Source organism: Cervus elaphus, chromosome 18 (assembly GCF_910594005.1).
Source record: "Cervus elaphus chromosome 18, mCerEla1.1, whole genome shotgun sequence".
NCBI classification, from domain to species: Eukaryota; Metazoa; Chordata; class Mammalia; order Artiodactyla; family Cervidae; genus Cervus; species Cervus elaphus.
Window position 1 is genome coordinate 73,769,091 of NC_057832.1, and position 27,107 is coordinate 73,796,197.

General features: G+C 43.3%; 1 long non-coding RNA gene across 1 annotated transcript; it reads right to left on the reverse strand.

Annotated features, from left to right (window-relative positions):
- Positions 1 to 69: 69 nt before the first annotated feature.
- LOC122674052 lies at positions 70 to 16,635 on the reverse strand. The gene is made up of 3 exons (XR_006334878.1): positions 16,283 to 16,635; positions 665 to 746; positions 70 to 129 (listed from the first exon to the last, which is right to left on the reverse strand). It is a non-coding gene; the product is annotated as an uncharacterized LOC122674052 (long non-coding RNA).
- Positions 16,636 to 27,107: the final 10,472 nt, after the last annotated feature.

Sequence of the window (27,107 nt, forward strand, 5' to 3'; positions counted from 1 at the left end):
GCTTTGGATGTATATAGAGAAAGCTTTCATCATGAGTTAAAGCATTACTATTGACAAATAGTTACAGACCATTTGGGGGTAACGATGTTTTCTGCTGCTGGTGTCTGTCCTTCAAGATCTAGGTGAGCACTGCAGATAGAGATGAAAGACAAGTATTATTTTTCCTTTTTTGTGGAAAGAATTCACCGGTGTGTTTTTTCTATTTATTAAAAAAAATTTTTTTTTACAATGTTGTGTTGGTTTCTGCCATACAACAACGCAAAGAGAGACAAGTTTTATGGGTTAAAAGTGTTTCTCCCACAGACTTGTGGTTGCCAAGAGGTCGGGGTGGGGGGCACGGGAAGGGAGGGAAGGACTAGGAGTTTGGGATTAGCATATGCAATTATATACAGGATGGATAAACAAGGCCCTACTGCATAGCATAGGGAACTGTATTCAATATCCTATGATAAGCCATAACGAAAAAGAATATATATGCATAACTGAATCATTTTGCTGCATAGTATAAATTAACACAACATTGCAAATCAACCATACTTCAATAAAAAATTTTTTAAAGGTGTCTCTCCCTACTCAGCATGTGCCAGGGCCTGAAATTCCCACCATTTGTCTCTTCTTTGGGTCAAGATGGTGCTGTCATTCATTTGTTCATCCATGCACTTACTTGAGAGTTACTAACTGAACCCCTGGATGGGCCAGGCACTGGGTGTCCAGCGGTGCAATGCCCTCATGGTATTTGTCATCTCCTGGAGAAGACAGACATTAGATGGTTATGAAATTGTTGTATCTGGTAGCAAGATGTAAGAAGGAAAGGAGCAGAGCCAGGGCTCAGTTAGGGAGGCTGAGATTGAAGGGTGGGAAGGAGTTAACAGCTGAGTGGAGAGGGACAACTCCTCTAGGCAGCACTGGCCACAGCTTCGGGCCAAGGTCCAGGGTAATCAAGAGCTTGGCGAGTTTCAGGAATTGTCCTTGAGGCTGAAGCAAAGCATGTGAGAGGGAGAGTTGTGGGAAGTGAACTGGAGACTTTACCAGGGTCTAATAGCTCCAAAAAATAACTTTACAACTAAAGGACATTGCCTTGAGTACAAACAAAGACACTGGATAACTTGGTAAGAGCAAGTGTAGCAGGTTGGCGAGCCTCAGTGGGGGCGTGACAAAGGACAATCAGAGTTGATGCAGGAGAAGAAAGAATGATCTGAAAGGGACACTTGAGTAGAAGCTCTATCTCAGCCCATGGGCAGACACATTGGGTAGCTGTGGGCACCACAAGGGATGGGAAGATTGACGGGTGTCATACCTTATCCAATGTCATGACTGAGTCACCACCTGGACTGAGGTCTAAGGCTGTTTCATCAACAATATGCCTCCAATTGGTCTGGCTCTGAAGCTGATTACATTCATGGCATCATGGGACTGGAGGGGCCAGGGTGAGTGTTGAGTTCAAGTTGTTCATTTTACAGGTTACAATTATAGGGCTCAATTCAGTTGAAGTGAAGCTCCCAACTAGTGGTGAAATCAAGGTCTGTTTCCGACGCTCATGCACCCTGCTGTACGCACTCTCCATGGTAGGTCATGAGCTTCTCTACGTAATCAGAATTAGCTGTCACGGGAATTGAGTCAGATACAGTCAGATAGTAGGTGCTCAAGAAATACAGGTGAAGTAAATTACTTCCCTGTATCAGATTTTCCTTTGACTTCTTTTCAAATTTATATAGATGAAACACTAAACCAGATAACCATAGTCCTATATTCACATGAACTTGTGATTCATCAGCATCCTTCCAAAGAATCGCTGTTTTGCCAGCTAAAACTAGCATTTGGGACTTTCCTAGATGTCCAGTGGTTAAGAATCCCCCTTGAAATGCAGGGGATACTGGTTCAATCCTTGGTCCCAGAGGATCCCACATGCCACAGAGCAACTAAGCCCTGTGTACCACAACTACTGAGCCAGTGCTCTAGAGCCCGCAAACCACAAACTGCTGAATTCACATGTGGCAACTACAGAAACCCATACACCTAGAGTTGGTATTCTGCAGCGAGAAGCCACCACAGAAACTGACTGCAACGAAGAGTAGCTTCCATTCACCACAACTAAGCAAAGCCCCAGTACAGCAAAGAGGACCCATCACAGCCAAAAAATAAAATAAATAAATAAATATTTTTTAAAAAACTAATACTTGGAATAAAGAATATTTAAGGAAATGAAATACTTGAAATGCATCATTATATTCATCGAAGAAATTGAACAGAATCTGAAATAGGTTTCTTTTTAGTTAAACTAAATGTATTCAAGTCCATAGTCTGTTCATAAACAGGGGGAGAGAAAAGTTAGAGGTAGGTGAAGGGGTGAATAATAGATTATTTCACTTCCAGGAGAGATTATGTTGAAGAAAAACCTAAGATCAGAATTTTTAAACATCAAAACAAAGGACACGATAGTTAACAATTGGATGGTAGGAATTAGTAAAATTTTGGCTCTGAATGTGTTTTTTAAGAAGTATACAGAACACCAGAAGGAGATCACATAAAAGGCATTTCCCCGAGAATATATTAATCTGCTGTGTGTGTATGTGTTGTGTGCATGTGAGCTTCTGACACATGAGCAAGTGCTGTTTCCATGGCAACCAGGGTCCGGGAGGAAGGATTCCTTGCCATGAAGCAATCTTTTTAGATTCAGACACACTTATAAAGATCCATGATCTGAACATTATGAAGGGGAGATTTTGAAACCAAAAGAAAAAATTATTCTAATATTCTTTAAGATGACCCCTAAGAGGTCCAACTATCATCCCTGCCTCCCTCAGTCTTTCTCACATGCTAAATTTATCTTCTAGCTCCAATGTGAATTTTGGCTATATTTTTAAACACATGGCACTCTGTTTCCCCAAATCCAGCCTAGCTCTTACCTTAGTCTGTGTTTCCACCTATTGAATCCCTAGGGATTTCTCAAACAAGGCTGTAGAAAAGGACAAAGATCTCATAATCATTGATCCTGAATGCAAACTGTTTTTTTAAAAATGTGAGAAATTTGACTATATATCCAAAGTTCCTACAGTGGTAGTCCTTGGTCTGGAATGTCTGACTTCTTTTTGAGATGGTTAAAAAATAAGGAAGCCTTAGTTTTTAGCCTCACATTTTTATTCTTGGACAGGGAGTTTGCCAAGTTTTCCCTTTATTCTTTTAAAAAAAATTTTTTTTAAGATTTATTCATTTGTTTATTTTATTTATGCTGTACTGGGTCTTCATTGCTACATGCAGGCCTTTTGCCCGTTGCAGTGAGCAGGGGCTACTCTCCAGTTGTAATGCTTGGGCTTCTCATTGCCGTGGTTCCTCTTGTTGCAGGGCACAGAGCCTAGGTGTGCTCAGGCTCCAGGAGTTGTAGTTCGTGGGCTCAATAGTTGTGACACACAGGCGGGACGTGGGATCTTCCTGGTCCAGGGATCGAACCTGTGTCCCCTGCATTGGCAGGCAGATTCTTTACCCTTGAGCCACCAGGGAAGCCATCCCTTTCTTCTTATCTCACCTTTGCGTGTCATCAAATTTCAGTGCAAGAATAAATGACCCTTTTGCCTTAAGTGAGAAACTTGAGGTTTGAGGCTCTGCCCAACCATGGGGGTGATCTTCTCTGAGATTTTCCTCAAAGATGTATAAGATGATTTCTAACAGTGGCTCCTTATTGAAATTTTGTTACTTCTAATTAATTCTCAGAAAAAAATGCTGCTGCTGCTTCCTTGTTTCATTTTCTAGTCTTTCAGGGCCTAGAAATTCCAGAAATAGTCATCTTGATTAAAAAGAGTGTCTTGAGTTTTTTAAACATATTTTGAAGAGAATAAGCTTAGACACTTATCCATCGTTGTCTCCTTACGGGACACCTGGATCATGCTTTCTTAACCTGCAGTCTGATATTGGCTGCACAGTTTATCACTTGACAAGCAGGAGGGTATAGATCTTCCAGCCTAGCTTCTGATGCTCAGAATTGAATTCAGCATCAGAGTCCACTTTTAAGAGTAAACTCCATTGAGATTAATGTCTCTTTAATATAAGATGATATGGGGGATAAATTAGAAGTTTGCAATTAACATATACAATACTGCATGTAAAATAGAGAAACAAGAACCTACTATATAGCACAGGAAACTAAACTTCATAGGTTTGTAATAACCTATAAATGAGCTTCCCAGAGGGCTCAGTGGTAAAGAATCCACTTGCCAGGAGGAGATGTAGGTTTGATTCCTGGGTCAGGAAGACTCCCTGGAGAAGGAAATGGCAACCCACTTCAGTATTTTTGCTGGGAAATCCCACGGACAAAGCAGCTTGGTGGGGGTACAGTCAATGGGGTCTCAAAAGAATTGGATAAGACTTAGTGACTAACCACCAACAACAGAAACAATAGACTATAAAGAAAAAGAATCTGAAAAAAAAATAGGTATATGTGAATGTATAACTAAATCACTTTGTACACCTAAAACGAACACAACATTGTCGATCAACTGCTCTTCAATAAAAATTTTTAATAAATAAATAACATAAAATGATTAAGCATATAACTGAGCAGAAAGCAAGCTCTTCATCCAGCTAGAAGCATTCAAGATGGGGTGCATCTCAATAATAAACCATAGCAGGCAGAATTCAGACTGTAAGCTGGGTATACAAAGGTGAATATAAGACAGCATAGTGCCAGCACACAGAAGTCAATTGGTAAATATTGTTGATGTTTATCTCCCTCCTACACTCATCCGTGAAAAAAGATCAGATGATGATCCAACCCATCTTAAAAGCAAAACACTTCTTTGCTATATTTAGGGAAGATAAATACACCAGCCCAGATGATAATTGCCCTCCTCACTGTGCACAACTCATTGTCCCCTCTTGAGACAGGATGTGGATCTGATCCATCTTGTCACCTCTGTTTTCTGAATCAGTACCTTGTATGGAAACTGTAGGAAAAGAAAAACCCAATCTTCTTTCAATTCTCATAATCACAAGATGTCCATAGTCATAGGGATCAGGAACAGTTAAATAATACATGCATTCTTTTGCTTCCTTTTTCTCCTTCTATTTGCATTTCCTGATGGATTAAAATAGTTAAGAGTTCAGCTTGGAAAACAAAGAAGCAATGGTTCCAACAATACTGTTTTTCTATGGACTGTGCTCCCAGTGCAGTCACGAGGATAAAGTTATAAATGATATGGCTTTGCTAGTAAGGCTCACTTATTTGCATGACTACACTGAATTCAGTGATATAAAGAGTAAAAACAAAGACTTTATTATGTTTTCCAGTTGTGTGCTTTCTGTTGGGTCATTATATGTATAGTTTATTCCTAGCTGGCACTATTTCTCAGTTTTTGTAATCAGCGTTCACAAGTTCCTATGTTCTGTTCTTTTATAAAGAAGTTTTCTTTTCACCAGGTCTCAATCGGTCTAATGGTTGGGTAGGCCTGCAGTGTGGCTCCATGTTTAAAATTCACGCAGAATCCAATCTCTTTTCACCATCAAAGTTGGAGTCAAAATTGAAACCCTCATCTCTTATCTGGATCACTGAAGTAGCCTCCTGACCAGCCTTTCTTCCTCCGCCCTTGACCTCCTAGAACACATTCTCAAAACAGTAGCCAGGGGGGTCCTTTAAAAAAAGAAGTCAGAACAGGCTGCTCCTCTGCTCAGAGCCTGGCAGGGCCCTCCATTTCACTCCAATGAAAGACAAGTCTGTACAGTGGTCTACGAGGCCCACCATGACCAGGCTCCCTTTCACACTGTGATATATCTGCCATGCCATCAACGGCACTCACTGGTCTTTAACACACCACGTGTTGCCTGTTCCCTCTGCCTGGAATGCTCTTCCCCATGTAAAGGCACCGTTACTTCCCTGCTTCCTTCAATACATGTACATATTCGAATGTAACCTTCTCAATAAGACCTCCCCTGACTACCTTGTGTACAAGTGGACTCTGTCTCCTTATTCCCACTCAAACACTGCTGGTCCTCTTTACTGAGCCCTATGATCCCTTTTTTCCATTAAACTCATCACTTTCTTATATGCTATTTCCTAAATGTACCTTGTTGATTGTCTGGTCCACCCAGTAGAATCTACGCTACAGAGAGATTTGTTTGCTGATGTACTCCCTGCACAAAACAGTGCCTGGCCCATAATGAACGCTCAGGAAATACTTGCTGAATGAAAGCGTGAACCCGCAGTGTCCAGAGCTGCTCTTGACACACAGTGGGCGCTCAGTGCTTGTTGAATATGTCTCTCCAGGGGAGTAACAGGACTAAGTGTCAAAATAGAGGGGACCCAGGCAGCAGAGCCTGGGGGACTCAGAAGCCGGCAGGTTCTTCCCAGCTAGCTTGGAGGCTCAGCTCTGACACATACTAGTGGTATGACCTGGGCAATTCACTTCATCTCTCTGAGCCTCTGTTTTCTAAACTGCAAATTGGAGGTGATAATAGCACCTCCTTTATAAGGGGCTTATGAGAATTAAATGTGACAATTCAGAAAATAAGTCTGGTAAATGCTCAATATGCTTCAACTATCATTATTATGGCTGAAGCTTCAGTACTTTGGCCACCTGATGTGAACAACTGACTCATTGGAAAAGACCCTAGTGCTGGGAAAGACTGAAGGCAGAAGGAGAAGAAGGTGAGAGAGTTGGATGGACATGAATCAATGGACATGAACTTGGGCAAACTCTGGGAGAGAGTGAGGGACAGGGAAGCCTGGCATGCTGCAGTCCATGGGGTCACAAAGAGTTGGACGTGACTTGGCAACTGAACAACAACAAAATTATCATGAGGTCTTATTCTTTTACTCCTCTTCCAGAGAAATAAACTCCACATCCTTTCTTGACCCTCATGATTATTAGCAAAAAAAAAAAAAAATCACAGTATGTTAAGTGAAAAACACTTTGGAAGCATACAACACTCCACAGATGCTAGGATCATAGTAACGATTCTTCTGAGCCCCAGAAGACCTAGCATCATGTGGCCCGTACAGGAGGAGGCCAGGGAGCACTATAGACTCTGAAGTCTATCAGCCATTGGGCAACTGTCCTAAGTCTGAAAAAAAAAAAAAAACCACTGGCTGTAGTTCATACTAGGATCCTTTCTGTAACAGAGTTCCTTCTCTGTGGCGCCCCAGAGGCAGGAGGAAGGCTACGGCTGTGTTTCAAAGTCCTTCTGCTTCTCTTCCCTCTTCCTCCCTAGGCTGCCAGAACCTTCATTTGCCGCGAAAGCAAACTGTATCTCTGGGAGTGAAATTTGCTGTCTGCCCTCTCCGGTGGTTTCTACACGTGGGCTGTTACTATGTTCAAAGCATTAAGCTGTCTGCAAGTAGATTATTTACAGAGCTTCTCTCTTCCCAGAGCCACTGATACATGGATATATTCTGAACCCCTTTACCCTAATGCACACTTTTTTTCTCACAAGTCCCACCGAGACCTTTTGTTTGCTGCCAGCAGCTGGCTCTGCCACGTACTTAGCTTGGCTGGCACAATTCTCTCCAGTCCCTAGAAGACACAGTCCTCCCCTACCCACCAGGGAGGAAGTAAGATTTCTGCTCAAAACTTGCAACCTTTCTCTGAGGTGGTGTCCTACTGAGACAGAAAAATTAATGTGCTGTTTCTGTAAATGGCGTTGGATGATAAGTCAGTCTTCCAGACAGACTTTTGACACAAGGAGGATCAAGGTATGATTACCATTGAGTATTCCTTGCAGAGAAAACAGCTTCTAATTGGACAAGAGAAAGAAAGGGGCCAGCTGCTGCTTTCATGATTATTTCAACACCTATCGACAGTCAAAACCGCCTCATTGTTTCATTACCATTGAAATTTGATTGCCATTACATTTTCTACAGGCCTCCTCTCTATGCAAATTGGGCAGAAGAAAGAAATTCATAAAGCACTCATTCGGTTTCTGAATGTATTGTTTGCACATAGACTTGGGCAGCATGAAAATATCCTAGCAAGGAATATCAAACTGACAACACTGTTGGTTTTTCTATTGTTCTCTCTGAAAATGTCATTTTTAACATATCCATAGAGGCAAGCCAGATTGTGTTTTTATCAGTATTTTAGTAAGAGCCAAGAGGCTTAGTGGTTCAACTGTGGGCATTGGACATTAATGAAAACCTTTCTGGGAGAGTTTGGTTTATAAAAGATTAAAAGAATTCACCAACTTGAAAAAAAATCTTTTGTTCTGACCCTCTCTGCTGACAGTTAATGTTTATGCTGGCCACTGAATATTATATAAAGATGTGTACAACACTTTACAGTTTTCAAAACATTTCTGCCTTCAGTAAGTCCTATGACACTCTGAAGGACCCCATGAGGGAGGCAAGGGCAGTTTTCTTATCCTCATTCAGATTAGAAAAAATGGTTCTCGGAAAGATGGAGACATGTAACTTGTCACAAAACATGTTCCATCCTTCGTGGCTTGAGTGCCTATTTTTGCCTTCATTTGTTGGCAGATTTCTTATCCTCTGAAGCTTGAATAAAACATCTCCTCTTCTCTGAAGCTTTTCCTGTTTCCCTTTGCTCAGTCTCCTGAAACTGTTCATTGGTTTAAGCAAAATTATTGAGCGACCATTATGCATGTCAGACAGAGATGCAGCACTGTCGACATAATCATGGATCCACAGCAATGAGCTTGCTGCCCCTCTAATGATGTATAATCTTTAACTGGGATCCCCCAGGGGGCAAGATATAGCACCCTCCATCTTGACCAAATTCCAAACTTACTGAGAAATTAATCAGAGTATCAGCAAATGGTACCCCATGTTTATCTGATAAAGATTCAGTCAGAGAATGGCTCAGTGGGAGGACCAAGAGCATCTGTGAACTAAAACCCAAATCAGACCAACCATTTGCTGGCAGAGGGCTCACTTCCCACCCACAGAGGCTCCCAAGAGGCAAGATGAGGGGGCAGCTAAAGCAGAGCACCCAACACCCAGTTGTTCTCCCAGATTTATCACTCAGATCACACTGGGAGGGAGTGAGGAGTGTCTTTAGGTCAAAATGTCTCCTCGAGGGAGGCAAAGGAGGGGAAGGTTCTAACTCATACTCACTCCATGTGCTCAAAACCCACAGCCTAGAGAGGCTTCTGTCCTCCCAGGGGAGCTGCCCAGGGTTCCGGCCTCTGTGATGGCACCTACTGTGTGTTGTCAGCAGGCCTGCCTACTGTATAACGTGAGAGAGCTCAAGGCCGACACCATCTCTCAATCAGCACCCAGCATACGGCCTGGCCCAGGGCGGTGCTCACTACTGCTTGCTGAACACAGGTGCAGCCTGGGGACTCATCCCTGGCATCAAAGAGCAGAGGCAGAGCACAGCCCCGACCCCTGCCTCAGGGCTCTGTGCCCTGTGCTGCCTCAGTGGTAACTACAGCATGACCCATAACCCTCATCCCCCAACCTGAAAAGGAGGGAAGGGTTAATAATGCAAGCAGTTAAGTTAGGGCACCCTGGGAGAAAAAGAACCAGGAATGGATTTCTTGACATAAGAGGAGCCATTTTGGCCTAAGCCATTTTGTGATCTAAGCCTGGCCACCATGCTTGCCCTTGAACAGGTCTCAGTGATTAATGATCTTCAAAGAACAAAGAAATGTACCAAGAGAAAAAAAGGTAGTCAAACAATAGTGCGGTGATAAGCAGAGTCCTAGTTCCTCCTCAAGGGACACACATAATAATACATCTTTGAGAGCTGCCAGAGCTAAGGCCCCACCAGATACAGGATAGAGTGATGATATTGACCTGCCTAGCTTCAATTAACTAAAGCCTAGACTCTGTTGACCTTTGCCCCACTTCTGTGCTGAATTCTCCTCTGCTCAAGTCCCTTCATGAACAGGCATGTGCCCTTAATATAGGGCTTTCCCTGGTGACTCAGCGGTAAAGGATCCGCCTGCCAATGCAGGAGATGCAGGTTCAAACCCTGGCACTGGAAGATCCACTGGAGGAGGGCATGGCAATCCACTCTAGTATTCTTGCCTGGAAAATCCCATGGGCAGAAGAGCCTGGCAGGCTAGAAATGGGGTCACAAAGACTTGGACACGACTGAGCAACAGAACAACAGCCACTCTTAACATAAATCTTACCCAGTTTTGGTGTTCTGGGAGACACTGCTTTGGGAAAGATCCCCAGTGTTCTTCTTACTTGTTGCACATAAATAATAACCCTTCCTTCTTCAAGTCTTGGTTTGACTATATCTATTGGCTTGACACCCAAGAAGTGAACACAGTTTTTAGGTAATAGTCTCTTGAGAAACCTATATGCAGGTCAGGAAGCAACAGTTAGAACTGGACATGAAACAACAGACTGGTTACAAATAGGAAAAGGAGTACGTCAAGGCTATATATTGTCACCCTGCTTATTTAACTTACATGCAGAGTACATCATGAGAAACGCTGGGCTGGAAGAAGCACAAGCTGGAATCAAGATTGCCGGGAGAAATATCAATAACCTCAGATATGCAGATGACACCACCCTTATGGCAGAGAGTGAAGAGGAACTAAAAAGCCTCTTGATGAAAGTGAAAGAGGAGAGTGAAAAAGTTGGCTTACAGCTCAACATTCAGAAAACTAAGATCATGGCATCTGGTCCCATCACCTCATGGGAAATAGATGGGGAGAGTGGAAACAGTGTCAGACTTCATTTTTTTGGACTCCAAAATCACTGTGGATGGTGACTGCAGCCATGAAATTAAAAGACGCTTACTCCTTGGAAGGAAAGTTATGACCAACCTAGATAGCATATTAAAAAGCAGAGATATTACTTTGCCAACAAAGGTCCATCTGGTCAAGGCTATGGTTTTTCCAGTGGTCATGTATGGATGTGAGAGTTGGACTGTGAAGAAAGCTGAGTGCCAAAAAATTGATGCTTTTGAACTATGGTGTTGGAGAAGACTGTCGAGAGTCCCTTGGACTGCAAGGAGATCCAACCAGTCCATCCTAAAGGAGATCAGTCCTGGGTGTTCACTGGAAGGACTGATGCTGAAGCTGAAACTCCAGTACTTTGGCTACCTGATGCAAAGAGCTGACTCATTGGAAAAGACCCTGATGCTGGTAAAGATTGAGGGCAGGAGGAGAAGGGGGCGACAGAGGATGAGATGGCTGAATGGCATCACCGACTCAATGGACATGAGTTTGAGTAAACTCCGGGAGTTGGTGATGGACAAGGAGGCCTGGCATGCTGTGATTCATGGGGTCGCAAAGAGTCGGACACGACTGAGCAACTGAACTGAACTGAACTGAATACTAGTGATGGGCTTCCCTGGTGGCTCAGACAGTAAAGAATCTGCCTGAAATGCAGGAGACATGGGTTTGATCCCCGGATTGGGAAGATCCCCTGGAGAAGGGAACAGCTACCCAGTTCAACATTCTGGCCTGGAGAAACCCATGGACAGAGGAGCCTGGTGGGCTACAGTCCATGGAGTCGCAAAGAGTCAGACGCAACTGAACAACTAACACTTTCACTTAACAATACTAATAATAGTTCATGCTTATGCGAGCCTGGTGTTTGGCAGATCCCCTGGTGTTTACACATATACCTCTGATGACCCCTCCGAGTTGGGTACTAATGTTCCGTCATTCTATGGATAAGGAAAATCACGATTAGAGAGGTTTTGGCACTGGCCCAAGGCAACAGAGCTGGTAGTGACAGTGGCTCATGCCTGGACTCTTAACTCTCTTAGAATGTTTTCAGTAATTTAACAAAGACAAGGATACCCAAAGGTTAAGTCTTTGCTTATAGAAATAACCAGGGATGTTTTCCTGATCACCCATCTTTTTATAGACTGATTGTGACATGCCACAGAGCTACTTAAAGTTGGTCCAATAACTCACTGGTTTAGAAACCGTTGTGGCAACTTAACACAACTGCTAGAGTCAAGTGTTTGGCACTTGTCTTGCTGAGCAGGGGGAGGCCTTTTGGTTGACACGAACTCATACAATGAACAACAAGTGGCCTGAGCTGTGTATTAGCATCTGACTGCAAATTGTAAAAAAAAAAAAAAAAATGGTTGTTTACCATAGTTTTTGAAGCACTAATACTGTAGTAACATTTTAGATAACTTGAGTACGGACAATGGAAAAACAAGCTCTGCCATAGCTAGGGAACTTCCATTTAGCTCTCCTTGCCTGCTGTCTGTGTGACCTGGATAAAGTCCCTCAGGACAGTTGTAAAGCGAGGGCCTTGGGCTTGATTCTCTAAGGTCCCTTCTGTTCCTACACAGTGAGTGGCGTATCGAATGTATTTGCTTTGGAAAGGAAAAAAAGTGAAAGTGTTAGTTGCTCGGTCGTGTCCGACTCTGCGACCCCATGGACTGTAGCCCACCAGGCTCTTCTGTCCACGAAATTCTCCAGGCAGGAACACTGGAGTGGGTTGCCATGCCCTTCTGCAGGTGATCTTCCCAACCTAGGGATTGAACCTTGGTCTCCCACATTGCAGGCAGATTCTTTACCACCTGAGCCACCAGGGAATCCTTTTTCGCTGTGGAGATGTGGACAAAGAACGATGCCTGCCATTTCGGTGAACATAGGATGGTGCTGCCATGAGTCACAGCAGCTGTTCCCTGCAGTGCACCCTGAGGGGATTCAGGACACAGAAAGACAGGATACTCACCCTAGATAGTTACAGTGCATATCCAAGGAATAATCACAAGCCCAGACTCTTGCATCTTCCCATACATAGAAAAGCACTAAAATTAACTTGAGATGTCTGGTTATTTTTATGATTAGCAGTAATCTTTGGATGTTTGACTACCTGGTTTCGTTTTTGGTTGTTTTCCCCCCCCGCCCCCAACAAAAACTCCTATGTACCCTGGCTCTTCCTTATCTCTTTGGAACAATTCCTCAGAGCTATCTGAGAGATGCTATCCTGAGCTATCATCTTCATGAAGGCTAACTTTTAGGTTGTGCACTTTTTTACAGTTAACAGAACAATTGTTGTCCTTTTTTTTTTTTATTGAAAATTTTTCTGTTCATCAAAAGAGCATCTTTATACTTCAACGTTTATCTTCTATCACTTTTAGGCATTCATATTGAAAATAGTGAAATGAATTGGTTCAGGTATTTCTGAAATGTCCTAGTCATAGTTTGACTCATCTATGTTGCTCCTAATTTTCAGTATCCTTCTCTTCTGCCCTCCCCCCAGCAGTTTGCTCCATCAAGGTTGTTCTCTTAGAGCGTTTCTTTAAAAGTGCTCCATTATTGTCACCAGGAATTTCTTCCAAGCTGTTGCTAGGTTTGATGCACAGGCGTCAGTGGCAACAATACACCATGACTGCTGCTCAACCAATGGTAATTGAGAGACCCATTCTGATTTCAGATAGGTTAAACTGTGAATAAAGACACACATTTTAGGATCAATGAACTAAGGTAGTTCGCGCACTTTCCTTTGCCTTCTCCCATCTTTGCTAAGAGCAGCACCCGGGCAGCATAACATAATCTAACCAGAGAAAATCACTTTTAACATCCTCTTCTACATCACAAAATTATTTTCAGCATGAATTCTGGAGTAATCAGAAATTAGTTCAATCCCCTGAATTTGTTCTTTAATTTTAAAAGAGTGATTTCATTTTTTCTTAAAAGAGTGATTTAGTTTTAAAAGATCATCCATCTGTGTAAAATATATCATGTATGAGCTAAAATTTGCCTCTGCCAAGCAAAAACATCACACCTCACAGTTCACCCTCTGTTAGCTGTTGTAACTAAGCTAAGAATACGAAGACGAGTTACCGGAAGTCACACAGAACTGCAGTTTCATTTCATTGTCTTTACAAGCCCTGAGCTCTCCTGCTTCATTCTGAGTCTGCTGTTTTCACTCAGGAGTATGAAGAGCTGCAGGGGTTGGAGACAAACTGAAAGGATGAGAAACTGTTAGCACCTGAGTCTGGAGTGTCAGAGGCCGATTGTCTAACGGGGAGTTCTCTAGTAGAATACAATGTTTATTAAAAGATAACTAACAAAAGGGTGCTATCCTAAAATGAATTGCAGCCGTCCTTTAGAATTTAGCAAATAAGATGGAAGGAGGAAGCTACTTTATCACTTCTATTGTTTAGAAATGTTGGCACTTGGTAACAATTTTTTATTTTTTATAATTTTTAATTTTACTTGGGTTTTTAATAAATTATTTAAAAAATTCTCTACAGACGATGGACCCTTTTACTGCTTGAATCCAGGGCAGAACACCTTATACCAACAACTTACTCTTGATCTGCTTCCAGTTATAAGAATGGGTGTATTTTAGGCGATTGGTTTTAAAGTTTCAACAGCAAGGCACTCACTCTTCTGGTTCAATAAATTTTAGTTCTGGGCCAAGGGAAAAAAAACAAGCAATCAATATTAATAATAGGCAATACTTATCATGTGCACGCTTTGTGCCTGGCATGTGCCCGTATAGGTATACTCTCTTTTTTCTTCCAAATGCACCCTAGGAGATATGTTCTATTATTTTGTTCTATATGTTCTATCTGTCTTTAGTTTACAGATAGGGAAACTGAAGCTCAGAGAGGCCAAGTAAGTCCTCCAAGGTTACAGTTAGTAAGAGGTGGAGGATGGGTCTGGTCCCAATGGCATGACTTTAGGGCCTCTGTCCTTGTCCTTGACCTTCAAAAGCTCTCTTCTCTTCTACTATGTGTCCACCTACCATGAGCTCATCAAACAGAAGACAGCATACCACAATAAAATAGCAACTATTTGGGGAGATCTCTTCAGGACTAGGAAATATCAAAACATTATCATATCTAATCCAAAAAACAGCTCTGCAAAGGAGGTATTTAGTACCCCCTTTTACCTTGGCAGGAGAATGACATTCAGTAAGGTTAATTGTTTTTAGATTACAGAATCACTAGAAGATGGAAGTGGTATTCAGACCTACACATTTTTCTGTGCTTTTTTATTTCACACTCCCTGCCTGAGACACCTATGGGGCATTGAACTAATGCATAAGTGCACACATAATATGAGAAAATCCCTATGCAGAAGAAGCAGGAGGCCGTCAATCTACATGGAGAGCTAAGTACCTCATTTCTCAGCCTGACTTGCGGCTTGTGTGGGTCGCACAGTCCAGGCCAAAAAGGAGTTAAGGGGAAGTTGGCTGGTGGAGGTGAGTGGGTTTTTTGAAGACAAGTCATGAATAAACAGTTGTGATAAAGCAATATGAAGAGGGCATGGCAACCTACTCCAATATTCTTATCTGGAGAATCCCATGGACAGAGGAGCTTGGTGGGTGACAGTCGATAGGGTCACAAAGAGTCAGACACGACTGAAACATTTTAGCCCCCATGAAGCAATATAAGTCAGGAAAAGCAGAAAACAAGAGGTAGATAAAAGCTGAAGTGTTACAGGGTAACAACAGGAGAATCCCAACTATGGCATAGCCTGCAAGGCAGGAAGCCACTGGAAGTGTTAGTCGCTCAGTCGTGTCTGACTCTTTGTGATCCCACAAACTGTAGCCCACCAGGCACCTCTGTCCATGGGCTTCTCCAGGTAAGAATCCTGGAGGGGGTTGCCATTCCCTTCTCCAGGGGATCTTCCCAACACGGGGATTGAACTCAGGTCTCCTGCCTTGCAGGCAGATTCTTTGCCATCTGAACCACCAGGGGAGCCCTAGCTGCTAATAAGGGACCAGTAAGATGGACAGAGCCCTCCCTGGTTGATCTTCTAGAGCCCTGTGTAGCCACAGGAGCTGTTGTTGTTCCTGACTGATCACTGAGCAGGCTCTATGGCTGGTGAAGCCATGTCAACCAGCTTACCTCTCCAGAGCTCTTAGTCTCAATAGCCCCACCAGATCACGTTAGTCTTGGTAGTCTGAAAGAGCTTAACCAACATGTCGGCAGTTCGAGGTCATCATTCCCATCATCAGTCTTCATGATATGCTGCACACACACACCCGTGGAGCCAGAGATTACATGCAGGGTGCCTGTGGGCCATGTTTGTCCCAAGCACATGTCTTGTTTAGGCTATGTGGATCTTCAGATATGTACTTGAATGCCTTTGGATGACGTGTATGCCCTTCCATTTGTCGTGATCCCTATCCCTTTGCACATTCACATGACCTGCTTGGTCCCTGTAGGCACTTAGGTTGTAGCCTCTGGCAGATAATTGCAAAGGCAGTCAGGTCACAGACGCTGCCCAGGTGCTCCACACAGCTGACTTGCCCTGGCAGCAGCAGTTTCATGCCCTCAGGGCAGAACAGGAAGCTGCTGCTTTCCCCAGAATCTTCCTTGTTTCCATGGGTTATTGCAGAATGAGAGCAAGAGAGAGAAAGAGAGCGCGCGCACTTGCAGACCACAGATACCTTCAGTCACTTCATCATCGACTTCTCCACTGCAGATCTGCTGCTCATCACTCCTCACCACTGCTTGTCACATCCGAGCACCACTTACCACCGCAGCTGTCTTCTCACCTGGTCTTCCGCTGCTTTTTTATCATATCTGTCTTACCGGGTGTTCTGTGGTCGATCACTGTGGGCAGAACCAATTAGCTGGCGTTTCTCCTTCTGCCCATGAAACCATGACTCTCAGCACACTGTGGGCCTGGGACAGTGGCTTCAGGATAGCAGTGTTGGTGAGCTGGGCCCTCAGGGTTGCACTTTACACTCAATCAGTTCTGTTTTTGTTTTCTCCAAGATTCCTGGAGTCCAGAGGGATTCTTTTAGAAACCTGGGGGATCTGAAAAATGCGGCTAGTGCAGAGGTGTGGCTTGTTTCTGAAAATAACAGCTTGTGGAGATAGACAAAGGAGAGATTACTGGGACTGGTATCTGAGGTGGTAAACAAGCTTTTTTTTTTTTTTTAAACAGGATGAGTTAAACCAGAAAAGCAAGGATTACAAAGAACATCTAAAACTATAGAGAAAGCAGTAAAAGGTGGGTGTACACACACACAGGAATGTGTATATGTGCACACACATGCATGTGTATACGTAGCAGGATTAGCACTGGAGAGCTTTGGATAATAAAGTTATGTCAGAACACATTTGGGCTTCCTTGGTGGCTCAGCTGGTAAAGAATCCACCTGCAATGCAGGAGACTCTGGTTCAATTCCCAGGTCAGGAAGATCCCCTGGAGAAGGGATTAGGCTACCCACTCCAGTATTCTTGGGCTTTCCTGGTGGCTCAGCTGGAGAGAATCTGCCTGCAATGTGGGAGACCTGGGTTCAATCCCTGGGTTGGGAATATCCCCTGGGGAAGAGCATGGCAACCCATTCCAGTATTCTAGCCTGAAGAATTCCCATGGACAAAGGAGCCGGCAGGCTACAGTCCATGGGGTCACAAAGAGTCAGACATAACTGAGTGAGTAAGTACAGCACACGTTTACAGAGTCTTGGAAAGTAAGTGAACACCTTTCATGTAGAATCATTGTAGTAGGTGGTTTCAAGCTGTTAATGGTGACAGAAATTTGGACCCAGGTCCCCATCTAGGTGATGATCCAAGGGCAAAGTAGAAATGGGGACAAAATCATCCTAGGATATTTTGAAGGCATAATTGACAAACCTAGATGACTAGCTCAATTTGAAGGGCTGAGAAGAGGAAACAGTCAATGTAGAGGCCAAAATTTTCAGCTCAAGGGCCTATTGGCACAAGCCAGAGAAAGGAAAGGCTGAGGGAACTAAAAGCAGATGATGAATTTTGTTTCAGAAGTGACATTTTGTTCTTCAGAAAGAGACCTTTCTTCTCTTCTTACTTGGCTGCCTGTGCGGTTGCCGGAACAGATCTGCATCTGCAGTGTCATGGGCAAGCCTGGAGAACAAGGACAAGTCTCCCTCTTACCTACATCCCTGGGTTTCTTAGCCAATGGGACAGCAGGCCCAGAAGCTTCCACTGGACCAGCCTCCCTCACATGGCTGCTGGTCTCTGGCCAGAAGGAGACAGATGTAAGCCAGTTAGTCCCATACCAGAGCTCAGAAACTCATTCCTTGATGTGACTTCAGAGGAATGCTCACATTCTTTGGCCGACAAGTAGGTACTTGTCAAATTTGGCCCCCTCAGCACACTGGCAGGCTGCCAGGTTGTTAAATGGAAACTGACCCAGCACAGGAGGAAAGTGAAAGGCAGATGATCATCCCACTCCACATGCCTTGCCACAGACCACATCCCTGCTCTCTGAATTCGGTCATTATAAATATCAGCAACCCCCCAAACTGCATCAAGTTGGAAAGCTCCAGGGAGGGCAGTTGTTCTGAGGCTGTGCAAACTTCTTCTGGGAGTTTGGGGAACTTTGTGCATGTCAAGGGCACTCCTGGGAGTAAACTGACTGATTTCCACAGAACATCCATGCATTGGAGTTTTAAATGGGCTGTGGATTTGGGGCATGGATCCACAGCTACCTATTGGGCCTGTATAATTCTGAATGGAAGCAGGTATACTTCACTGTCACAAGACCACTCAGTTCATTTGGGGACATGTGGTTTTTCTTGACGTCCAAATGTTCTGGAAGTCCTAGGCGGCTCCCAATGGCAGGCAGTATAGTAAGCAGTTAGTTGTTCAGTGTGCTGGTTTCATGCATTGCACAGCTAAACTAGAGTCCCAGCTTTGCTTCTAACAGCTATTCTGATCCCGGAAAAACTAATTAACCTTTCTAAGCCTCAGTCTCCTTATCAGTAAAATGGGTATAACAATGCCTTCTGAGTGTCCCTGTGATGAACAAATTATATATAAAGGCTCTGTTAGTTATCTATTGCTGCATAATAAACGTTGTGGCTTAAAGCACAAAGAAGCATCTATTATCTCACTGTTTCTGAGGGTCAGGAATTTAGGAGGGGCTTAGCTGAGTGGTTCTGGCCTTGGATTTCTCATACAGGCTTCCCCGATGGCTCAGTAAGTAAAGCGTCCATCTGCAATGCAGGCGATGCAAGAGATGCAGGTTCCATCCCTGGGTCGGGGAAATCCCCTGGAGGAGGAAATGGCAACCCACTCCAGTATTCTTGCCTGGAGAATCCCGTGGACAGAGAAGCCTGGCAGGCTACAGTTCACAGGGTGGCAAAGAGTAGGACGTGACTGAGCACACGAGCATAGCTTGGTGGTTCTGGTTTGGGATTTCTCATACAGCTCAGTCGGATGTTGTCTGGGGCTGCAGTCCTGGGAAGGCCAGGCTGGGGCTGGGGGATCTACTTCCAAGGTTGCTTACTATGTGGCTGATTGATTGACTGATGCAGGTCCTGGTTGCTCTCCACATCAGCCTCTTTACAGAACAGCTAGAGTGTCCCAGAATGGTGACTGGCTTCCTTCAGAGCAATCAATCCAAAGGCCAAGGCAGAAGCTGCCATGCCTGTGATGACTCAGCCTCAGAGTTACACATCACCACTTCCACTCAAGGCTGCTGGCCACACAGGTCAGCTCTGATTCAGAGTGGGACAGGACTGGACCAGGGCATAAAGACAAGAAAGTAAGGATTATTGCAGGCTGTCTTGAATGCTGGCAACCACAAGGATTTATACAGTACCTAACTAAATGGTAGCTGCTAACAGAGTGATTATTGCTATCTGTTTCTTATCACTTCCACAAAAAAAGGACCATTATTTTTCCTTGCTCTAATGTAGCCTGACGTTGCTTTGCTATGCTCAGATCTAGTGACCTGCCAGCCCCCTAACGATGTCACAAAGGGCAGCACCCCACAGTCTCCAGAGGGTGACTCAAATCCCTTGATGATGTTCTCTGAAACTTAGGCCTCTTCTATTTCTTTCCTCATGAATATAACTAGAATCCCTCATGGCTACTTCTTGGCTTCTCTGATGATTTGAATGCCGCAGTCAGCCAGATCTGCAGGACCGGAGTAATTGCTGCAGCAGGAAAGATGCTGACTTGCAGTTTGTGGTCCAGCTCTGCTAGGCAGAGAGCAGTGACCCGGTCACGCCTGTGACCATAACAGAGAGCTCTGCTGCAAATGGATATGTGCCATTAGGGGGCAACTGGTGAAATGTGTCATCGCTTGGCGGTGTTTATCAGCAGCAGCCCCAAACACCTGGTTAATTGTAACCCACTGACAGGGTGACTTTCCCTATATCATCACAACAGATGCTACACATTTGATGGGACTCAGTTTGGCTAGCAATGGGATGGATGAGGACACCACAGAGGCAGAAGCTGCCAATTGTTTCCCAATATCAGTTCTTCCCTTCTTCCACAGGAAGAAAACCCCCAATCATTAGCTAGGAATGAGACATCCCAGAACAAAAACTACATTTATCAGCCCTCTTGATGAAGTCTGGGCCAGGGGGATAAAGCAGAGGTCATGTGTGCAGCAGCTGGAAAGTGAGCATGTATTTCTTCTTCTCTTACTCCTTCCTCTTTGCTGGGATGCTGATGAAATAACTGGAGCCCCAGGAGCCGTTTTGGACCACAAGGTGACCATGGGAATGGAAGCCACTTGTGGCAGAGCAGAAAGATAGAAGAAATGTGATAGGTCCTTTCCAACTCCAAGCTGTCTGCCTCTGGATTTCTTGAATGTTAGAAAGAAATGAACTTTTAATTATTTTCAAGCCATTTTCACTTTGTTTCTGTTTGTTACTTTATGACAAACCTAACCCCAAGTAGTACAGCTTCCAATTGTAATGGCCGTTATTACAGTCTTTGCACTTGATCTGCTCTGGGGGGATGCATTTACCTGCTGCATAAAAGTCTGCAGGAGTGATCCCAGGAGGAGGAAGATGTAGTTATACTTTCATGCATCATTTACTGAGCTCCCTCGACCACAAGCAAGGCACTGTAATGACCTTAAAGAGGAATGGGTCTCATCCTATGGAGCTCCACTGCCAGATTACATACAGGAGGTCAAGCAGTTATGTACAATTTGCTTTGAGTCACTCCCTCATCCTGGGTCCCGTGTTACGATCTTGTTTGTTCAGACATTTGTTCTACCATTCTTTCATTCATTCGTTCAACAAACATCCAAGAAGAACTTCTCCCTCTCAGGCATTGTGCCAGGCGCTGAAATCACAGTGATCCACTGAAGTCGGTGCGGTACATGTCCTTGTGAACTTAGCAGCGTAGTATGCTGCAGTGTAGTACGGGTATACTTTGGGTTCCTATGCCTTAAAAACTGTGATAACATTACTTCTTATTTCAAAAGTGACATATATTCAATAAACAAAGAGAAGGAAATAATCGCACGCTCAGGAATAAATATTAACATTTTCCAGTTTTTCAAAAGTTTTGTGTAGGTATACTTTTCTTGTCTTACATAGGAATATTTAATTTGGTGATCTTTTTAAAATATCATATTAGGAACATTTCACCAAGACAATAAATATACTCCCATAATGACATTTTTAGAAGGAATCATATAGTCCATTGACTGGAGCTGATATAATTTATACAATTCCTTGTTGTTGGGCTTCCCTGAGGGCTCAGATGTTAATGAATCTGCCTGTAATGCAGGAGACCCAGATTCAATCCCTGGGTCAGGAAGATTCTCCTGGAGAAGGGAATGGCAACCTACTCCAGTATTCTTGCCTGCAGAATTCCATAGACAGTGGAGCTTGAGAGGCTACAGTCCATGGAGTTGCAAAGATTCTGACATGACTGAGTGATCATACCTGTTAAACCCTTTGTTGGACATGTAGGCAGGTCTTAATTTTCACTATAATAAAGAGTTACTGTAGTGAATATTCATGTAGCTAAACATTTTGTGTATTTATGATTATTTCTTTGGAATGCATTCTTTTTTTTAATTGAAGGATAGTTAATTCATAATATTGTGTTTCAGGTGTACAGAAAAGTGATTTTTCACAGATTCTTTTCCATTATAGATTATTACCACAACACATTCTTAAAAGTACATTTGCTAGGTCAAAATGTATGTATAATTTCAAAAGTTTTGGTACAAATCAAAAACTAAATCTAACTTGAAACGATCAGACCAATTTAGTCTCCCTCCAATAGGCCAAGAGTTCCATTGAAAGTTTTCTTTTTACTATAAAGACTTTGACAGGGCTTCCAGAACATGATGAATCACTTCCATCTTTGTATGAATCATTTTTTTAGACTGCTTCCCTCCCCAGAGGAAAGAGCAGCACTCCAGGAGAAGGCAGGGCTCTGGCAAAGGGCACAGAAAGTTTGGCCCGGCCTGTTAAGAGCAGCCTTAGCCAATGTCCTGCTCCAAGAGTAGACCTGCCTGCCTCCTGCAGAATGTTCTTCAAGCTCATGAAGGTGCATATTATGCTCACTTGGAAGGCAGGAGACGCTGATTCTAGCTCCAGGTCCTGCCGGCAACTGTTCTCTCTAAAGGAGATGATGGCTAATTCCCTTTCTGCAGATTCATCTCCTCTCCCTTCTCCTTGTCCTCATTCTTTGTCACTGATTATCATTTCCAAATGAAATGATATCATTATCATCTTCAAAATAAAAAGAGCTTTACTGGATTTTCTGTTTATAAAAGGACACAAACCCTTTGAGATAATTTTAAAGAAATACAGAAAAGGGGAAAGAAAACATAAAATCCCCCCTCACATTTTGCTACCCAGTGATATGACTACTGTTCATGCATAGGTGAACATCCTTCCAGAGGTCTCTCTGTATATATGATAGTCCCCCGTCTATTATCTAGCCTTATAACAAATTCATGAGATGAGAAATTCTCTCTCTCTTCTGTAATGATGGAACTGAAGTGCTAGAGATGTCAAGTCACTTGCCCAAGGTTATAGAACTCATCAGTGTGGTGCTGGGATTTGAACTTGATTCTCTTACTCCAAAGCCTACAAATCTTTACCATTGCACTGTCAACTACAAATTGGCACTTGCCACGGGCACTTGCCATCTTCTACAAGGATTAAATCATGTGCTGCTGCAGCTGCTAATTTTTAACAGGCCCTGAAAGGAGCTCAGGGTGGAGAGCTAAAATGAGGCGCTCTGTCCTCAGGGAAAAACTGGTAGGACAGGTCTTCAGATAGTTAGATATTTTTGTTGTTCAGTCGCTCAGTTGTGTCCAACTCTTTGCAACCCCACTGACTACAGCTTGCCAGGTTTCTCTGTCCTTCACTATCTCTCAGAATTTGCTCAAACTCAAGAGAATCGATGATGCCATTCAGCCATCTCATCCTCTGTTGCCCACTTCTCCTCCTGCCTTCAATCTTTCCCAGCATCAAGGTCATGAGTCGGCTCTTTGCACCAGGTGGCCAAAGTATTGGAGCTTCAGCTTCAGTCCTTTCAATGAATATTCAGAGTTGATTTCCTTTAGGATTGACTGGTTGGATCTCCTTGCAGTCCAAGGGACTCTCAAGAATCTTCTCCAGCACCACAATTTGAAAGCATCAGTTCTTCAGTGCTCAACTTTCTTTATGGTCTGACTCCCACATCTGTACATGACTACTGGAAAAACCATAGCTTTGACTATACAGACCTTGTCAGCAAAGTGATGACTCTGCTTTTTAATATGCTGTCAAGGTTGGTCATAGCTTTTCTTCCAAGGAGCAAGCGTCTTTGAATTTCATGGCTGCACTCACCGTCCACAGAGATTTTAGAGCCCAAGAAAATAGTCTGTCACCATTTCCCCATCTATTTGCCACGAAGTGATGGGATCCGATGCCATGATCTTAGTTTTTTAAATGTTGAGTTTTAAGCCAGCTTAAGAGCTGATTTTATGAGCCCAATTCTTGTATCTCCTTCTATCTAGAAAAATACTAAAAGCCTTCATGGTGACAACGGCTCCTCACGACTAGCAGAAACCTTCTGAAAAAAGTGTGTGCATGATTGCATGTATTCTCCTTTCAACAAAATCACATACATATAGATCATCCTCCTGTGTCTTTGCAGCAGTTTCTCAGAGCTATCTGAGGTCCTATCTGCTGGGCTGCAGTCCTCATTTTGCCCCCAAATAAAACTTAACGCACAAGTCTCACGTTGTGCTCTTTTTCTTTTTAGTTGACAGTGCCATCTCTTCAACTCTTTTGCTTTCTCTTTCTGTTTATTTGCACAAATACCTCCTTTTATTTCCTTTGTTTCTCTGTTGCATTCAAAAAATTTCTGGGGGCATCTTCACAAAGATGTTTGAATAGTGAGACCTAAAGTTTAAGTCTTCATTACTGTTATTAAGTCTGTGACATTGGGCCTACTTAACCTCAGGCTATTTTCCTCATCCATCAGTTGAGTAAAATAATACTTAACTCAAGGAGTGGTTACGAGCATTGAATCAGACAAGATATGTGAACTACCTGCCATGTGGTCAACCTTCATTAAAAATCAGCTCTCATTATCTTTCCAGGCAGAAAATATGGATCATCACCATATGAACCGTAGCTTATTATTCTGAAATGGAGATGTAGTTAACAGACAATAAATAATGTCTTGTCTTAGACATTTTACTGTTTCTAACTCTCCAATTTCTCACTAATATGTAGTCCAATACTTCTATTTTGCACACCTGTCCAGTTGCTTCCTTGGGATAAATTCCTAGAAGAACTGGGTCAAGTGGATGCATATGAGAAACGTGCCTTGCGGAAGGGTTGTACCAACTTACTTCAAGAGAGAGGTTCTGACCAGCGCAGGAAATGGGAGCAGGAAATCCGCCCCTCCAGTTTCTATTTCTTCCCTCCCTGATAGCTGTGAAAGGCAAGTCGCTTTTAGAGACCCCTACTACCCAATTACTCTGTCAAAACCCTTCCTTCCTTGGTACTTTTCTTCTTTCCTTCCTCAGATTGAAAAAGAGAGAGAGAGAACTATTTGATGTTATAGCCAGGAGCCCCACACCTTCTGTTACAGAAGTAAAATTAAAGGGGCTATACATAATTCTGTTGAAAGCAAAACAAAACAAAAATTGCAGAAACTCAGTTCTGTTGAGCTCTCATGCATTAAAGCCTCTGTGTGTGTGTTTAATTTATATGGCATGTTCGCACATAGGCACACACAGAATTGATTATATAAGGGGATGGGATTTACAGACATACACACACAATTAATGTGTGTGTGTGTATGTATGTGCATATATGGGGCTTCTCAGGAGACTCAGTGGTAAAGAATTCTCCTGCTAATGCAGGAGATACAAGAGATACAGGTTCAATCCTTGGGTTGGGAAGATCCCCTGGAGGCTGCTGCTGCTGCTGCTAAGTCGCTTCAGCCGTGTCCAACTCTGTGCGACCCCATAGACGGCAGCCCACCAGGCTCCCCCGTCCCTGGGATTCTCTAGGCAAGAACACTGGAGTGGGTTGCCATTTCCTTCTCCAATGCATGAAAGTGAAAAGTGAAAGTGAAGTCGCCCAGTCGTGTCTGACTCTTAGCAACCCCATGGACTGCAGCCTACCAGGCTCCTCCGTCCATAGGATTTTCCAGACAAGAGTACTGGAGTGGTTTGCCATTGCCTTCTCTGATCCCCTGGAGGAGGGCACAGCAACCCACTCCAGTATTCTTGCCTTGAGAATCCCATGGACAGAGGAACCTGGCGGGCTATAGTCTGTGGGGTTGCAAAGAGTCAGACACAGCTTAGCAACTGAGCACGCACATATGTGCATATATGGAATAGACATATGATACTTGACCAAAAATTTAAAGCAGAAAAATATAACCCCTACTTCTCAAATTCCAGACTGACATTTCCTATCGAAGTATTAAATATACTTTTGTTTTTCATGTTTACAAATACTTTGGAGTACTCAGTAATTATTTCCCTGATTTTCATAAACATTGCAGATCTATATCGGTCAATTTTGCAACAAGCCTGTACCTTAAAACAAGAATAGGTAAGGGCTGCAGTCAGGCATGGTAGGGACCCAACACGGCATTTTACAGTTAATTTCAAGATGAATACTTGCAGCTGATTTCCCTGTGAGGTCTACTCTCTGCCCTCCACTCCCCAGAAAAGACGTTGTGAATGCAGAAACTTAGCTACGCCCTTCTTAGACTCCATATGAAAGATATAAAGAGGTTTCAATTATTTTTTAAAATTCAGTTTTACTCTAAATTCCTTAAGAAAAGGAGCCATGCAAGGCTCGAGTTGGGCTGATGAAGCTGTAATCAGATCAGCTGGTTGATTTGTATCCAGCGAGGCCAGGCACTTCCCAACAATATGTTCCCTGGTGTTTTCTGGTTTGAAGCCAAGCCCCCGGGGCACAGCCTTGCAATTCAGTAGACCATGCAATTAGGCAGAGGAGAGCACACACCCTCTTTCTCTTTTCTATTTTTTTCAATGAAGTTGCATCTTTGGTTTGTGTCAGTTCTAATAAGGGTAACTAGAAGTCAAGCCATCCTGCCCTCCAGGCAAAAGTTAACAAGGAGATAAGGTGGGAAGTCCTTATTATTTCCATTTGGAAACATAATGAAAATGTTCAGAAATTCAGTTTAAGCTACAGTGGAAGCCCCACCATCCTTAATACTTCATCAGACTCAGAGTTTTCAAACAGCAATGGAAAAGCACAGTATATGGGGAAACCAGTTCAGGTTCTAGCCCTGATGCTAACTGACTGTGTGAGCGCAGACACTTGACTCTGGTCCCCTGATCCAATGATGACAACAATGTATGTGCTTCCCATCTAATCACTGTGATAACCAACTGAAGTAACATGAAAGTATTTTGGAAATAAACAATGCAAGGTATTCACTACTGGTGGCCTGGTGTATCTGAGCTGGTTGAGAAGACGCAGAAAGGAGAGGAAAGACTGATTTCATTCAGCTAGTTGTTTTCATTGTCCTCCTGAGCAGATGCCAGGCTAATTCTCCTCTCGCTCTGCAAGCCAATCAGCACATAAGCCCTCCTGCTTGCCTCTTGCTCCAGCTTTTAAATACCTCAAGGGAAGGAGACTCTATCCCACCCAGATAATTCATCCCCCAGTTCAGAAATCCTCATTAACTGGAAGTTCTTTCAATGTCTACCTACAGCCCCTTTGTGCAGCCAAGGAAACTAATTGCTTCTTACTCTGATCTCAGAGGAGAGAAAGATTATCTCCTCTCTGGTCTGACCTTGAAGGCTATTTAGATTTTTTTTCTCTGTTGCCCTGTTTTCTCTTCTCTCTCTTTCTAGCAGAGGAAAGGCAAGAATTTGTTTTATGTGCAGTTAAGAGGAATGTCAAGCATTTATCTTACATGCAATAAAGAGATAATCCTGCAAGAACTGGAAAACTCAGAATGAGGCTGAGGACAGGCTTCTAGGTAAGGAGAATATTTAAATGTTGTGAACAAAGTAACTAACCACAGTTCCAC